The 15851-nt window shown below is 41.6% G+C and overlaps 1 protein-coding gene across 1 annotated transcript in view; it reads right to left on the reverse strand.

Moving 5' to 3' along the window:
* The window catches only part of RNF20 (ring finger protein 20), a 40639-nt gene extending 25650 nt beyond the window's left edge, over window positions 1-14989 (reverse strand). Inside the window, exon 1 of the mRNA XM_046023504.1 lies at window positions 14968-14989. The gene's annotated coding sequence lies outside the window, so the exon portion shown is untranslated. The remainder of the gene's footprint in view (window positions 1-14967) is intronic.
* Window positions 14990-15851: the final 862 nt, after the last annotated feature.

Below are 15851 nucleotides of genomic sequence, written 5' to 3' on the forward strand. Positions count from 1 at the left end.
GAGGCAGGCAGAAAGGGGGAAAGCAGGCTCCCCGCTGAGCAGAAAGCCCAATAGGGCTCTGGAGCCCAGGACCCTGAGACTTTGACCTGAGCCGAAGGCAGAGGCTTAACCCACTGAGCCACCCAGGCGCCGGGCATGAGCATTTTTAAAAAAAGCGGTCCTCTAGCGCTCTTACAACCCCAAGACGGTAAGGTGCAAACAGTCACTGCTTTTTGCTCCTTTGGAACAGAAAACTGACCAGGGAGAAGATAAATCAATAAGTACTTTCTGATCTGAACATTAGTTTATTTTAAGCTAATTAGGGATTGATTTTTAGTAACAAACCATTTCCCATTCAATTAAGCTAAATGCCTATGTTTTAATGATAGGAAGGTAATCAATCTAACTTACCAATTAAAAAAATACTGTATTCCTCACAGAACTATGAAAAACTACCTAATGACATCAGATAGGGGCTCAGAAATGCAAGAAAGATAGCTGTATCTTAGCAAAAAAAAAAAGGAAATGAACAAAGGAATTCAGGCAGCTTTGAAAAAAGGATCAAACCTAGGCCATGCTGGATTTCTGGTAGTATGAAGACTTTGGTCCCTATACCCACGGGGTCTTACCTGTGCATGAAGTAAGAAGACCAACAATTGCTTGTGGTTCGGGGTAGCAGAGTAGTTTTTCTAGTCAGGAAAGGAGTGACTGGCTCCAGTGGAATTCAGATTTTGTTGAGCGAAGCACAAGCCTGAGAACTGTGTTCGGGGACCTGAGATAGGGAAACTGAAGGACTCCATAGAGATCTGTTTTTTGTTCTTTTTCCTGCTTCCATTCTTGCTAGGATCTGCACCCCCACTCCACTTTACATATTGTAATGCAAATAGCATTATGTCCTCTTCATACGGGACAGACAAGGAGTTAATGATTTCTCTAGTATAGATAACATCTAAGGAAGGACCAGGGGAGAATGACTGGAGGAAGCTATTATTAGAGTGTTCCAGAAGCTATTATTAGAGTGCTCCAGATCACCACTAAACACCAGGACCCCCTGGTTCCAAGAAATAACACCTGGGCCCTTGTCTTTGTTCTAATCAGTACCTGGATACCCGAGAGGACACATGCACCAGACCACCATCCTGAATAATAGCCCAGACCCCAAACAAAGACAAGATTCATGTTCCTTTCCCTTCTGAGTTTCCTGGAAGCTCTGTCTGTATCTGCTCTCCTCAATAAATTGTGCTCTCTCTCACCGCTGGCTCAAGGTGGATTTCAATCCTCACGAAGCCAAGATCCTCTTGGCTGATCCTGGCATCAGACACACCTGCTGAAATGTATTGCATACTCTCTGATCTCCCTCCTTTGGCTGCTCAGTTCCTAATAAGCCTTGCACACTCAGGACCACTGAATGACAGGCAATGGTTCTTCCATCCAAAATTTGTAAACTAGAGTTTCACAGGCTATATTTTGTCAACAGATAAGCTTTGTTTATTTTGGACAGTACTTGTTGCCTTTTGTGGTTAAAAACAAAAACAAACTTAGTTTCCAACATTTAAAATAGTATATTTGAGGGACACCTGGGTGGCTCAGTCTGGTAAGCCCCTGCCTTCAGCTCAGGTCCCGATCCCAGGATCCCGGGATTGAGTCCTGCCTCAGGCTCCCTGCTCCGTGGGTAGCCTGCATCTCCCTCTACCTGCTGCTGCCCCTGCTTATGCTCTCTCTTTCTCTCTGACAAATAAACAAATAAATAAAATCTTTAAAACAAAACAAAAATAAAATAGGATATTTGCCATACAAATTCAGATTATCAGCTCCTCTTGAAAATGCTGAAACTAACATGTTTGTATATTCTTATATTCTTGCATTGTCACATTGCCTAGAACTGAGCAGTGCTTCCTCTTCTTTTTCCGTTTACTATAATCCCCACTAATACCAGTTCCCTCCCATTAGTTGAGTTTCATTTGAGTATCATCACATGAGTGTTGTACTGTGACAAATCAATCACCGATACTAAAGGAACATTGTTCGTTGCCTACCCAGCATCCATCCCCCCTCCCCTCACTTTCTGAACAGAACACAACCAGGATTTTATTCAAGTATCCATCTAGCCCCCTTTATTCCCTATGTCTTAGGGGAAGCTAACTTCAATTTCATCTCTAAAAATTATCTTAATAAAAATAGTAAGTCTCATTCCCCAAGCAAAGTCCTGGTCTTAACAATGGACCATTTGATTGGGGTTAATTGCTTGAAATACAATAGGAACAATTTACTTATCTCCTAAATTTTTTATGTGAGGACTCTGAAACTGCTGGAAACTTCTTGCCAACCAGCTTGATAATGAAGCAACACAGAGGTGGGCAGAACTAAGAGCCTCAGGGAAAGGGTGAGGACACCCCTAATGTCAATCCACACCTCATAGTGCTAACTTCACCCCTAACTTCAACCCACACTCAGACAAAAATTGAAAAGAGAGCACATCTTTATAGAACCCTTCCGTTATCATCATGTAGAAAACCATATTCTCCAGCTACTGGTGAGATCTATCTTTTCTGAAAGCCTCAGTCAGCCATCTGACACCTTGAGAATGAGACTTTTCACATCACCTCTGACATAACCTGTCTGGTTCAAAGAGGTAGCCTCACCCTAAATATTGGGGAAATGGAAAAGATGAAGGGGAGGATGACAGAGACCTCTCTCATTGAACATATTCCCTATTTCTGACCAGCCACCTCCTGTTCAACATCGTAATCCAGAGAAAAAAGGATAGCCCTAGAAAAATAAGTTTGGCCCTCATCAATACAAGACCAGCAGCATATGCTATTCCGGTTTCTGACCTGTCTTCATTAACTACACAATTCTGCCACGAGGTGGCAGCAGGCGACATGCTTTCATCCCCAGTTCCACTCCTAAAGCTTGATTGCCAAGTACTGCACTGCGTTGCCCTTTGGTCCTATCTTCAATTCACCTCAGAATCTGGCCAACTATTTAAGGGGGGGATCAATGCTCTCCTAAAAGACAAAGTTAAGATGCTTTGAATTTTTCTTTACCATTTTGTCTATGCACCTTACAAATGTTCTGCTGTAACATTATTGTTATATCTCCATGCATTCAAATATTCCTATAACTCAAGATTGGACTGTCTGTGTGCTAAACACAATTCCTCTATTTATTCTTACTTTTAGTCAAGTTGTATTTTATCTAGCCCGACATTACTTGTTAAATATAAAGATACAGGTTCCATGGCCCCAGCTCCAGGCTTAGTGAATCAGAATCTCCAAAGGAAAACTCTCTGGAAATGTAAGTTCTTGCTTTTGTTAATTCTGTCCTCCCCTTTCGGACACGTTTGAGGAACACTGCTCTGATGATGATATCCAGCTGTGCCTGATTGAGAGCGTTCTGTCGAACCCAGCTCCCTGCTCTTGTTCCCGCTTCCCCTCACTCACTCACAGACATTCACCATCGCCACACATCTTTCTTCTTCCCCACATCCCTGCCTCCTTCTCTCCAGATCACCAGGTCCACTATGTTATGCCCTCTTGGTGTGATTTCTGCAGATTGTGCTTGTGGCTTTAGTCCAGGGAGGCAGGAAGCATGAGAGCTGATAGAGTCACAAACTGTCAAAGAAGCCACCATTCATTTAAAGCTCTCCTAAAAAGCTACGTTGTGTCTATGGTATAGTCATAGAATTGGTCATTTACGTTTTTATGCTATGTTTAGGTTACTAATATTTTCATGATTTTAATTTCCATTATGTTGACAGCAAACCAAAGCATCCACTGGATGACCCAAGGATAGTGATAACCCGAGATGGAGATCCCAAAACTATGAGAGTTCAAAGAATGTCACTTTGGAGTCTTGCTAAGAGACACAGAGGTCTGGGCTCCCATCTGTCTCCTGCAAATGAATGCTGAGTTTTGATGAAAGGTGGTCCTGTTCCCAGCACATAGAGACCCTCTTGATACCTCAGATGGTGATTTGTAAAGAGATTGTTGTAATTTACTCCAAAGCTACAGGCTGTGTTTATTCCTGCAGAGGGGAGAATGGAAGAGCCCATTTCCCAGCACTTTGAACAACCTAGTGCTATGGACTGAATTGTGTTCCCCCAAAACTCAGATGACTCCTCCCCACAATTTTGATGGTATTTAGGGTAAGGGCCTATCCAAACAATTTGTACACTTTACAGACAAAATTTCATTGAGATGTCGATATAGTGCATTCTATTTATAGAATAATTAAGGGAGAAATGAAATTTTCTAGTATTTAATCTTCCCATAACACATCATATCTTTCCATTATCTTAAGTCTTTATTTATGTTTTAGTAAGATTTCATGGTTTTCTTCTTATAAGTCTTTCAAGTCACTTATCAAGTTTATATCTAGATAGTCCAAGGTTTTGTTGCTTTCAATAATAAGACTTTTTACATTGTATTTTTCCAAGTCTTTATAAGTGCTATATAGGACAACTATATATTTTTTTGTATTTGACTTATTATCTTAGAAAACTGTGTGATGAGTCTCTTGGATATGGGGGCACAGAGGATGGAGAACAATCATAGCATCTGCAAATAAAGATAGGGTTTGTTTTGTTTTGTTGTTGTTTTTTGCTGCCTTTCCTATATGTTGTAGAGAACCCATCACCAGCCCTGGGGTTTCTTTTTGTAATACAAGTACCTGATTTAAGCTTTTTTTTTTTTTTCCAAGGTTTTATTTATTTATTTGACAGAGAGAGACACAGCGAGAGGAGAGGGAACACAAGCAGAGGTAGTCCGAGAGGGAGAAGCAGACTTCCCGCTGAGCAGAGAGCCCTATATGATGCGGGGCTCAATCCCACAACCCTGGGATCACGACCTGAGCCGAAGGCAGACGCTTAGTTTAAACGACTGAGCCACCCAGGCACCCTGTGATTTAAGCTTTGATTGCGGAAGCCTCCACTTGAAAGAGTACTATCTTGAATAAGCACAAGATCAGACAAAGAATCAAACCACTTCCCCATCCCCTAGGCTCCTTTGTTTTAGAGATGTTGGGTTTGGTAACTGACCATTTAGGCCACAGGTTTGTTTTGTTGTTTTCTCTCTGCTATCACTTTAAATTCCCACTCTTAAATTTAGATTCACCAATGGTGAGTCTGGGAAACTCTAGGCCCCTACATTCAACCCCAACAGGCAGAACCCCAGGTCCTTGTGTGCACTTGCCCCTTCCAACCCTGCCACCACCCTACCACCCAAGCTCACTGTGTGGCTCCAGGAATGCTGTGTAATTTCCAGGTTCTGGAAGAAACAAACCTGTATTTTTTCAAAGTTTCCTGATGGTCATTGTCGAGTAGCATCTTGTAATCATGTCTTTCAGAAGTAAACAGCTCACTGATCCACCTACGTCAACCATCTAAATCATATCTGTCTTTTAAGGTCCAATTCAAGTCTCTATTCTGTTGACTAAGACTTTCCAGATTATGTCCCAGCTCTTGCTGCTCAAACCCACCAGCTCTGACAATGAAGGTAACGTTAAAACTTGGGATACAATGGAAGGCAGAGGTATCCCTAGAGAAGGCTGGCTGATCAGTATAAAGTTTCCTCCGCAAGTGGTTTTATATAGGTGACATCACTTATTTCCCACTCAAGGGCAAATACACAGAGCTGATTACAATTTTAGGAACTCCCAAGGGCGATCAGGGACTAAATAAAACATTCATTATCCAAACTTATATGCAATGTTATAACCCAAATGCCGACTTGTTAATTATTTCAACAAGACCAGACGTTTATATTCCTTGTAGCTGGTCTGTACATAAAGCCACATTTATAAATAATCAGAAGGCTGCTTAGCAAATCCAGAATCTAAACAAGCAAAATGAGATATATTATTTTAATACTGATGGGAGCTATCAAGAAGAGCTGACTTAAGTTATGGGACAGCTTCACAATGGAAAATGTGTCTAACTTTACATGAACACTATGACATTATGAATAGTATGATCTCATTTCCATTTTTAAAATTAAACTATATTGTATGATCGAAATTTGCTAAGAGAAGTAGAACTTAAATCCTCTCACACACAAAAATTCATTTCTCACCAATTTTTGTTTGTTTGTTTTTAGTAAAGCAATAGAAGTCTTTTAAGTGAAGATATAGAAAAAGCTCTCAAGAGTGAGAGGGGTCCCAACAGGGCTGCCAAGGAGGGCCTTTAGGATTGGTCTAAAGCTAACCAGGGAACTTAAATTCTTTTAACACCTCTATTGATAACACCTCCACAAAAATTTTCTTATGCACACACAAAAATAATCCTTATCCCAGGCCAGGATAATTGTATGTGTCCAGTTCAACCCCTCAGAGCACAAATTTGGACAGTCAGGTTTCCAGGCACACTATCTCTCACCCTTGGAATTTATAGACGTCTCAAAAGAATGCGCGTGAACAGAGACCAGGCGTCTTCCCCAGAAGCGGTCAAGAGTGGTTAGCTAGATCACTAAACTCCCAAGAATCTATACCATGCATTGTTCACAGTTCAAGTATGGTCTTAATTTCAGCAAAACGACATCAAGCATCATGTTAAATGTTGTTCATGTGAGGCTTATTTTATTTTCTTTATATTTAATTTGCATATGTTTTGATCTGTGTAGTTATATAAGCACAGACATTTATACCGCGATGATGTTTATACATATTTTAACTAACATTATAATAAAAATAATTTAGGTAAGTACTAGGTGGTCCATGAGAAATTTGTTTTCCTTTAGAGAGGGACCTGTACATTACTTAAGTTTGAAAAATGCTATTTATTAATTTTATATGTGCTGTCCTGTGTGGATTATGATTATCTATGTCTAGCTTTTAAATAACTCTGAGATCAATAAAGAATTCATATCACTATAACTGACACAAGGTATCAATTTAAACTTCCATTGACTCTAACAAACTGCATGTATTAAGGTGTTACTCACATTCATTATAATACATTCAGATATGAATTTCTAGTGCCTGAAGACAGAGCAGCCAGTCCAGTTACAAGGAGGTCTTCGGGGGCCTGGGTGGCTCATTCAGTTAAGCATGGGACTCTTGATCTCAGGGTTGTGAGTTCAAGACCCCTTTCGGAGTCCACTTAAAAAAAAAAAAAAAGGAGGTCTTGCCATAGAACTATGTTTCCAATCTTGCCTTTGAGCACCACCTCCCCACCTCCGAGGAGTAATAAGGCTGACTACACTGATCACTAGTGCAGTTACAGTTTTCTACAGCTGTGAAGTCACCAGAGAATGCCCCAAGAACCTCAGCTCACATCAAGTCTTCCCAACCAACATCAGCCCCATGGCATCCTGAGACTTTTGACACTCTGCCAACTCCCCCTCTGTCACTCTCAGAACCTCTGGAAACACTCTGACCTTATACACACACAGACACACACAGTGAATTTAAGTTGATGTGTTACCTGTCACAGGTAGCTCTTAGAATCTAAAGCTAGCTGGATCTTTACTGCAGGATGGCGGTATCATTTCCTACTGAAGAGATTCATAAAGCAGGAGACACATGATCTCACTTGGATGTTTAGGCAACATCCCTTCCCTATGTTTTCTCCAAAGCGTCATCCTGGCTGGTAGCATTTTCCCTTCACAATAGATTAAGTCACTATGCTTTTGTTATTGAATCAAAACCTCAAATTACAATTAATGCACCAGCCTAGAAGCTGGATTTACTTGCAGCCTGTAATTGCATAAGGTTTTAAAAAAGTAATTGGATGCCAGGCTAATAGGCATTTCAAAAGTACAGCAATAAAGATACTGTTCCTTGAACATGTCCAAGCCACGAAGAACTTTTTGACACTGTATTGACATTTCAAATGTCAGTTGACTTTGAAGACTAGTTCCCTCCAAAGCATGTATGATATGGTCTCTTTTTGGCTTGTGTTTATTTTTATTAAGCTAATAAGGATGTGTGTGTGGACATTTACCCCTAAGTGATCACCAAGTCTATTTTGATCAGGTTGTTTGAAATGTGGCCTTACCATGTAGAATACCAGCAGAGATGTGTGGTTTCAAGCTGCTATTAAGTGCTAAAATATCTGAAGTACTGAACATCTTGTTTTATTTCTTGTTGTCGTTCTTGTGAAGACTGTCCTACTTTTTAAAATGATTACCAATCTTTCAACTTGTAGTAAAAGTTTAAAATATAAGTCCTACCCAGTGACCCAACAGTTAGTACACATAGTTCTAATAATGTATATTAAAAAGAAAACAGGTGGCTCAGTCAGTTAGGCATCTGCCTTTGGCTCAGTTCATGATCGCAGAGTCCTGGGTTCGAGTCCCACATTGGGATCCTTGCTCAGTGGGGAGTCTGCTTCTCCCTCTACCCCTCCCCCTTGCCTGTTCATGATCGCTATCTCACTCTCTCTCTCAAATAAATAAATAAAACCTTTTAAAAATTAATTAAAAATAATTAGAAAAACAAAAGCAAATAATTGTTTAAATATGGCCATACAAAAATGCTTATCACTGCATTATTTGTAATTTCAAAATTTTCAGAATGAATGTAAATACATGATAGGATGTCCATAATATAGAATTCTCTACAGCCGTTAACATTGTGATATAGAGCTGTGTTTCTTAATATGAAGTAAGCATAAAATGTGCTCAGCTGAGTGGAGTAAGCAAATCACAGGAATACGTGTAGAGCATCCATTTTTATAAGAAATGAGAAACATTTAAAACCAACAGGCTACCAGGTGAGGAGTTACACTGCTTCCTCTTCCCACAGCATTTACCATTCACTCCATTTTCTTAACTGAATATTTTATTTATCAACTATTTACATACAAATAATACAAAAGGGTTTTTATTTTTTTTGATATTTTATTTATTTGACAGAGAGAAATCACAACCAGGCAGAGAGGCAGGCAGAGAGAGAGAGGAGGAAGCAGGTTCCCTGCGGAGCAGACAGCCCGATGCAGGGCTCAATCCCAGGACCCTACGATCATGACCTGAGCCGAAGGCAGAGGCCTTAACCCACTAAGCCACCCAGGTGCCCCACGAAAGGGTTTTAATGCAGAAACTGAGCATGCACAAACCTAGCTATTCAAAGAGAGAGCATTGTTGCCTTTGTTTAAAGACTTACTCTCCTCCTACAACAAGAAGCTGAATTAAGCCTGGCTTGAGCTTTGTTCAAAGAAACTGAGACATATTAAAAACTGTAAGAGTAGGGCACCTTACAGTTAAGTATTAAACTCTTGGTTTCAGCTAAGTTCAAGATCTCAGGATCATGAGATCAAGTCCCTGCTTCGGGCTCTACACTCAGCAAGGAGTCGATTTAAGACTCACTCTCTCTCTCTCTCACTCTCTCTCCACACCCCCCTGCACCCCACCCTGCACACTCTCTCTTTCTCTCTCTCTTAAATAAATAAATCTTTTTTTAAAAAAAAATAAACTACAAGAGTTTATTTGAGCAAAAATCTATTCCAGGGCGCCTGGGTGGCTCAGTGGTTTAAGCTGCTGCCTTTGGCTCAGGTCATGGTCTCAGAGTCCTGGGATCGAGTCCCACATTGGGCTCTCTGCTCGGCAGGGAGCCTGCTTCCCTCTCACTCTCTCTGCCTGCCTCTCTGCCTCCTTATGATCTCTCTGTCAAATAAATAAATAAAATCTTTTAAAAAATTTAAAAAAAAAATCTATTCTAATCAGGCAGGGTCAAACTGTAAGCAGTTAAGAGTGCTCTCCCAAGAGGAGCTGGCAGAAAGATATCTGTGGAGAAAAGGAGCAAGAAAAGTAAGGAGATTACTAGCTTAATTGGCTGTGGGTGATCAATTGCCCTTAGCTTTCTGAGTTCCAGTGCTTGGGGCATTTTCAGGCAGAGGTCTTGGTTTGCTTCAGTCGGCCACCAGCCACCATAGCAGGAGAGTCACACCACTCTAGCAGCCTCTTCATTTAATTAATTTAACAGCTTCAGGGAGAGTCAGAGGTGAGACCCGGGAATGGTCAGGGCCCTCATTGGGCTGGACACCAAACCTCCCCAAGCAAAACGAGGATCTCAACAAGAACTTCACACTCAACCACATGCTGCCCCCCACCCCCACCATCCCTCTCATTGCTTTTGCCAAAAGAACATTCAGAGAACTTTGCTTAATATGACTATTTTATTGAGCAAGAAACAGATTGTTCCAGAACAAGGAGAATTTCTAGGGAAGGGGTTAAGAAGCTCAGCTCTCAGTAGTTACAGTCAGTTTATGAAGCATGAATGAGAGAGGACATTGGCTACTGGAAACTTTCATCTCACTGCATAAACTCACTTGTTTGTGGCTGACTTGCTAGGAAGCTGTGTGGTCATGCTATGAGACATGAAGAAACCTTAAATTTTGTTTAAGGTCAGAGTCAGGACATCAGGACACCCAGGTGGTTATGATGATCATCCCATAGTATTTGTTGATGAGGAAAACCTTTCTCAAAGATAACACCATCAAAATTTAAGCGAGGGAAGACAGAAAATCTCAAAGTGGCCAACAGAGTTGAAGACAGATGAACTCCCTTATATCATGATTTATACGAAGACGAGAAAAAGGTAAGCACAAATCAAACTACTTTTGAGACTTTCTTTACAAAGAAATTAAACCAGAGCAGAACCTACGGCCAGCCCACCTCCACCGTCCCCTCCCTCCCACTGCTTTCCATTCTCCAGCATTCAGTCGCTCTTACCTCCTCACCCACTCCCTTTACTGACTTTGCCTTTATTCCATTTGCTCTTTAACCTTCTCCATTCTGGCTTCTGCCCTCAACACTCCACTGAGAAACCACTGTATTCAGCACCTCACAGATTCCAGCCTTGTCGCTCATCCATTCTGTGTCCTCGTCTCTAACACGTTGACACAACTGATTAATCCCTTCTTGAAGAATGTTCTCTTCTGTGAACGTTCTCTTCTTCATGGAACGGTTTCTGTGATATCATCGCAGTGTCCTAGTTTTCTTCCTGCCTCACAGGCTCACTCTTTTCAGGCTCACTTGCTTGCTTCCTCCACCACCACCCAACCCCTAAATGTTAGAGGACCCTAAGCACTTAGCTGGCCATAAAGGGTAGATAATGAAAGGGGCCCTTCCAGGAACTTTCATTCACTCTATAGCAATTACAGTGATCTGGGGGGAAAGGCGCCAGAGAAAGGGAGAGAGAGAATCTTAAGCAGGCTCCAGGCTCAGCACAGAGCCTGAAGGGGGGCTCGATCTCAGGACCCTGAGATCATCACCTGAGTCAAAATCAGAAGTGGGACACTTAACTGACTGAGCTACCCAGGTGCCCCTAGAGTGACCTTTTAAAAACACAAACTGAATAATGCTACCTTCTGGCTTCCCATTGCACTTGGAATCAAATCTAATCATGTGGCTATGGTTTATAAGATTTGCTGGTCTGATCACTTTTCCCAAAGATTCATTAAGCTCCAACTCTGTTCAGGTTCAGAGCTCTCTTATTTTAATCACTACTATCTCTCTGGAACTTAAACAGTAGTGCCTGGCAAACAGTAGGCATGTGTAGTAGGCTGAATAATGGCCCCCCAGTGACGGCTACATCCTAGTCTCTGGAACCTGTAACTATGTTACTTTATATTGCAAAGATATGATTAACTTAAGGATCTTGAGGTGGGGATATCTGAACATTTGTGTGCTCCCAGACTTCATATGTTGAAATCCTAACCCCCAAGGTGATGGTATTAGGAGGTGGGGCATTTGGGAGGTGATTAGGTCATGAGGGCAGAACCTTTGTGATTGGGATTTGTGCCCTTATCAAAGAGACTGCAGAGAGCTGGCTTGGCCCTCCACCGTCTGAGGTAACAGTGAAAAGACAGCCATCAATGGGGAAGCTGGCCCTCACCAGACACCAAATTTGCCAGCACCATGATGTTGGACTCCCCAGCCTCCAGAACTGTCAGAAATAAATGTCTGCTGTTTAAAAGCCACATTCTCTTATAGCAGCCCCGATAGACCAGAACGGGGGGATTATCCTGGATTAACTAGGTGAGCCCGGAATGTGATCACAAGGGTCCTTAATAAGAGGGAGGCAGGGGGTTCCTGGGTGGCTCAGTCATTAAGCGTCTGCCTTTGGCTCGGGTCATGATCCCAGAGTCCTGGGATCGAGCCCAGAATCGAGCTCCATAATCAGCCCTGCATCGGGTTCCCTGCTCTGTGGGAGAGCCTGCTTCTCCCTCTCCCACTCCCCCTGCTTCCATTCCCTCTCTCGCTGTGTCTCTCTCTGTCAAATAAATAAATAAAATCTTTTTAAAAAGAGGGAGGCAGGAGGTTTGAAGGAGGAAGAAAATGATGGGCTGATGGAAGAAGGGAAAGCAAAGGTGATGTGACACATGGCACGGAGCCAAGAATGTGCTCAGCCTCTAGAACCTGGAAAAGATCAGGAAGCAGATTCTTCCTTCAAGCCTCCAGGAAGAACCAGCCTTGCTGGCATCTTGATTTTAGTCCCTAGAACAGACTTCTGACCTCCAGGACTGTAAGAGAATACGCTTGTGTTGTTTTAGGTTTGTGGTCATTTGTTACAATAGAAACTAACACAGAATTCAAAGATCCGGTTGGAGGACTGAATGAATTTAAAATATCATCATTTCAGATGTACGTCCAAATATGGTATCTCTGAGCTACCCCTTACCAAGGCAGAAACAGTCCCAGTGGAAGTATTCCCAGGTTATTTTGGGGACTGATTTCCCAACTGGAGTTGTTTATATGCCCCCATTAGTGAAAAGCAGTGAGGGAAATTGTGGAGACCTGACTTCAGTACAAATGGTCTGTTCTATTTCTGACTCTAATCAGAGTCTCTTCCCCATTCAGCGGGAAGGATGAGACACGCGCCATCCTGTTCCCTTTAGTTTTCCTTCTCTTTGTTCACCCTGCCTCCTACCCAAATGTTCTCTAGTTCCAAAATAAAAGCCTCAGCATTGCAATGAACGCAAATACACGATGGTGGGAAACGCAGTGAAGTCCCTGCTGGCCTCAAACAGCCAGAAGTATCCTGTTACACACACACACATATACACACACACACACCACAGAATGAGAGATGAGAGCACATAAAGATAGGAATTTGGATTTGATTTTGATTTTACTCTCAGGAAATCTTGATTTTCTTTTTTTTTTTTAAGATTTTATTTATTATTTGACAGACAGAGATCACAAGTAGGCAGAGAGGCAGGCAGTGGCGGGGTGGGGAGGGCAAGTAGGCCCCCCGCCAAGCAGAGAGCCTGAAGAGGAGCTTCATCCCAGGACCCCGGGATCATGACCCAAGCCGAAGGCAAAGGCCTTAACCCACTGAGCACCCCGGTTGCCCCTGATTTTCTTTTTATCTGACTGTATTTGCAAATTTCTCACGATGAGCATAAACTATTTATAAAATAAGTAAACTTTAAAAACAGAAACTATATTAATTAGGTATAATCTATTTTTAGAATCACTGTGGGGTTGGCGCGTCTGAGTGGCTCAGTTGGTTAAACATCTGACTCCTGATTTCGGCTCAGGTCGTGATCTCAAGTTTGTGAGATCAAGCCCCACTTTGGGCTCCACACCCGGTGTGGAGCCTGCTTGAGGATCTTTCTCTCCCTCTGCCCCTCCCCTGCCCGTTCCCTCTCTCTCTTTCCCTTTCTCTCTAGCCCTCTGGGGAGAAAAAAAAAAAAAAGAACGAAATTACTGTGGAGTTGCTGCCAAGAGTTTGACAAAAATATGAGAGGGGCGTCTGGGTGGCTCAGCTGTTTAAACACACACTCTTGATTTTGGCTCAGGTCATGATCTCAGGGCGGTGAGATCCAGCCCCACATTGGGCTCCATGCTGGGCATGGAGCCTGCATGGGATTCTTTCTCATTTTCCCCTCTGCTCCTGCCCCCTCCCCACCCAGCTCTCTCTCTTTAAAATAAGAGGAGGTGGGGGGATATAAATTGCTAGGACTGCAGCGAAGAGTCTTTATACAATCATGTGATAGAAGTTAGTTACTAATGCAAATCAGGCAACCTGGGGCGCCTGGTTGGCTCAGTCCTTAAGCGTCTGCCTTCGACTTGGGTCATGATCCCAGAATCCTGGGATGGAACCCTTCATTGCGCTCCCTGCTCATTGGGAAACCTGTTTCTCCCTCTCGCACTCCCCCTGCTTGTGTTCCCTCTCTCACTATGTCTCTGTGTCAAATAAATAAATAAAATCTTTAAAAAAGTAAATCAGGCAACCAAAATTGCTTCTAAGAGACATGGGCAAGTGAATCCCCAGCACACAGAGTGATACTGTGACGGTAACAGACAGCTTGACATGTCTGTCAGACGTGCATCTGATTCCCATTCCTGAGTCTTTGACCCAGTATCTTCTCCTTCCTTCAGAAGCTAAAACATTTCTCCTTAGTTAGGTGAGTGGTTTTTCAATCCTGGGGAGATTTATAATTAAGTACAGAGAAAATGAATTGAGTTAAGCACATGGTGTTGGGGCGCCTGGCTGGCTCAGTTGGTTAAATGTCTGTCCTTACCTCAGGCCCTGATCACAGGACCCTGGGATCAAGCCCTGTGTTGAGCTCTGGGCTCTCTGCTCAGTGGGGAGTCTGCTTCTCCCAATCCCTCTCCCTCTGTGCTCCCTCTCTCTCAAATAAATAAATAAAATCTTTTTTAAAAAAGCATATAGAATAAAACTTTCACTTGTTTCAAGAAAAGCTGTGTTTGTTTACAATGTTTAGGAGACTCTGACAGTCAGTCTTATTATTTTAGATTGAAAGACAGGAGAATTTGATTGTAGAAACTGCTTTGAACGTTACAAGATTTAAGAAGTATTCTATGTAAAAATGTATTAAATGCTCAAAAGTTGTTTAAATAGTAAGCTTTTGCTTACAAAAGTGTTGAGTTTACTCAGGTAATTAAAACGTTAGAAAATCAAATGCATTTAAATATACAAATGTAATTTCAAATCTATTAATTGATTAAAGGAAAACTGCTTATTAACATATAAAATTATCAGATTTATAAAAAGAAAAACAGATTTATAAATTAAACTTACATAGTTGGGATGCTTAGGTGGCTCAGTTGGTTAAGCATCTGCCTTCGGCTCAGGGTCCCAAGATCAAGTCCTGCAGTGGGCTCCGCGCTCCATGGAGAGCCTGCTTCTTCCTCTGCCTTCTGCTCCCCCTGCTTGTGCGCTGCTCTCTCTCTCTCTCTCTCTGCCAAATAATTAAATAACCTGTAAAAAAATAAAAATAAAATAAACTTGCAGAGTTAGAAAAAAAGTAGTTTGTAAGAATTTCCGCATTAATATAGTCACTTAATTTTCAATCCATGTAACCGTAGGTATTCCTTAAAAAGCAGAAAAATAATTCCCCCGGCATTAAAAAACACAAATTCATTATTATAACTAAATACTTACAACAACAAAAGAAAACAAAATCTCAGGTTTAAAAAAATCTGATGATATGTATATTATATTTAAATAGGAAATTTAAAAAAATACAGGCCAATCAAAAAGTTAGTTTGACATCTCTCTAGAAATTTGGATAACTTGTCGCTTGTGAACTCTGGGTCTAAAATAAAATAAATTGGATATCAGACATAAAAAATAAGCACAATTTGAAATCAGACTCACAGTAAAAATATTATATTGTATTTCATTAAGCAACTATTGCTTGCAGATATCAAGGATCAACTATAGTTTCCATCTGATCGAGGCTACCTCAAAGAATAACACAGGCAGTATCCAGACCTACTCACCACTGTTTCCTTCATTTCCTTATTCATTCATTCTTACGTCCGTTAATTGATTCCAAAAATACCCGTTATAACTAACTGGTGTATAACAAGACCGCTCCATGCCTCCAAGGAGCTCATTTTCCAGACAGGTAACCCACTCTAGAGCAAGGGCTATGAACCAAGGCCAGATTATGCCTGGCT

This window comes from Meles meles, chromosome 11 (genome assembly GCF_922984935.1).
Source record: "Meles meles chromosome 11, mMelMel3.1 paternal haplotype, whole genome shotgun sequence".
Classification (NCBI taxonomy): domain Eukaryota; kingdom Metazoa; phylum Chordata; class Mammalia; order Carnivora; family Mustelidae; genus Meles; species Meles meles.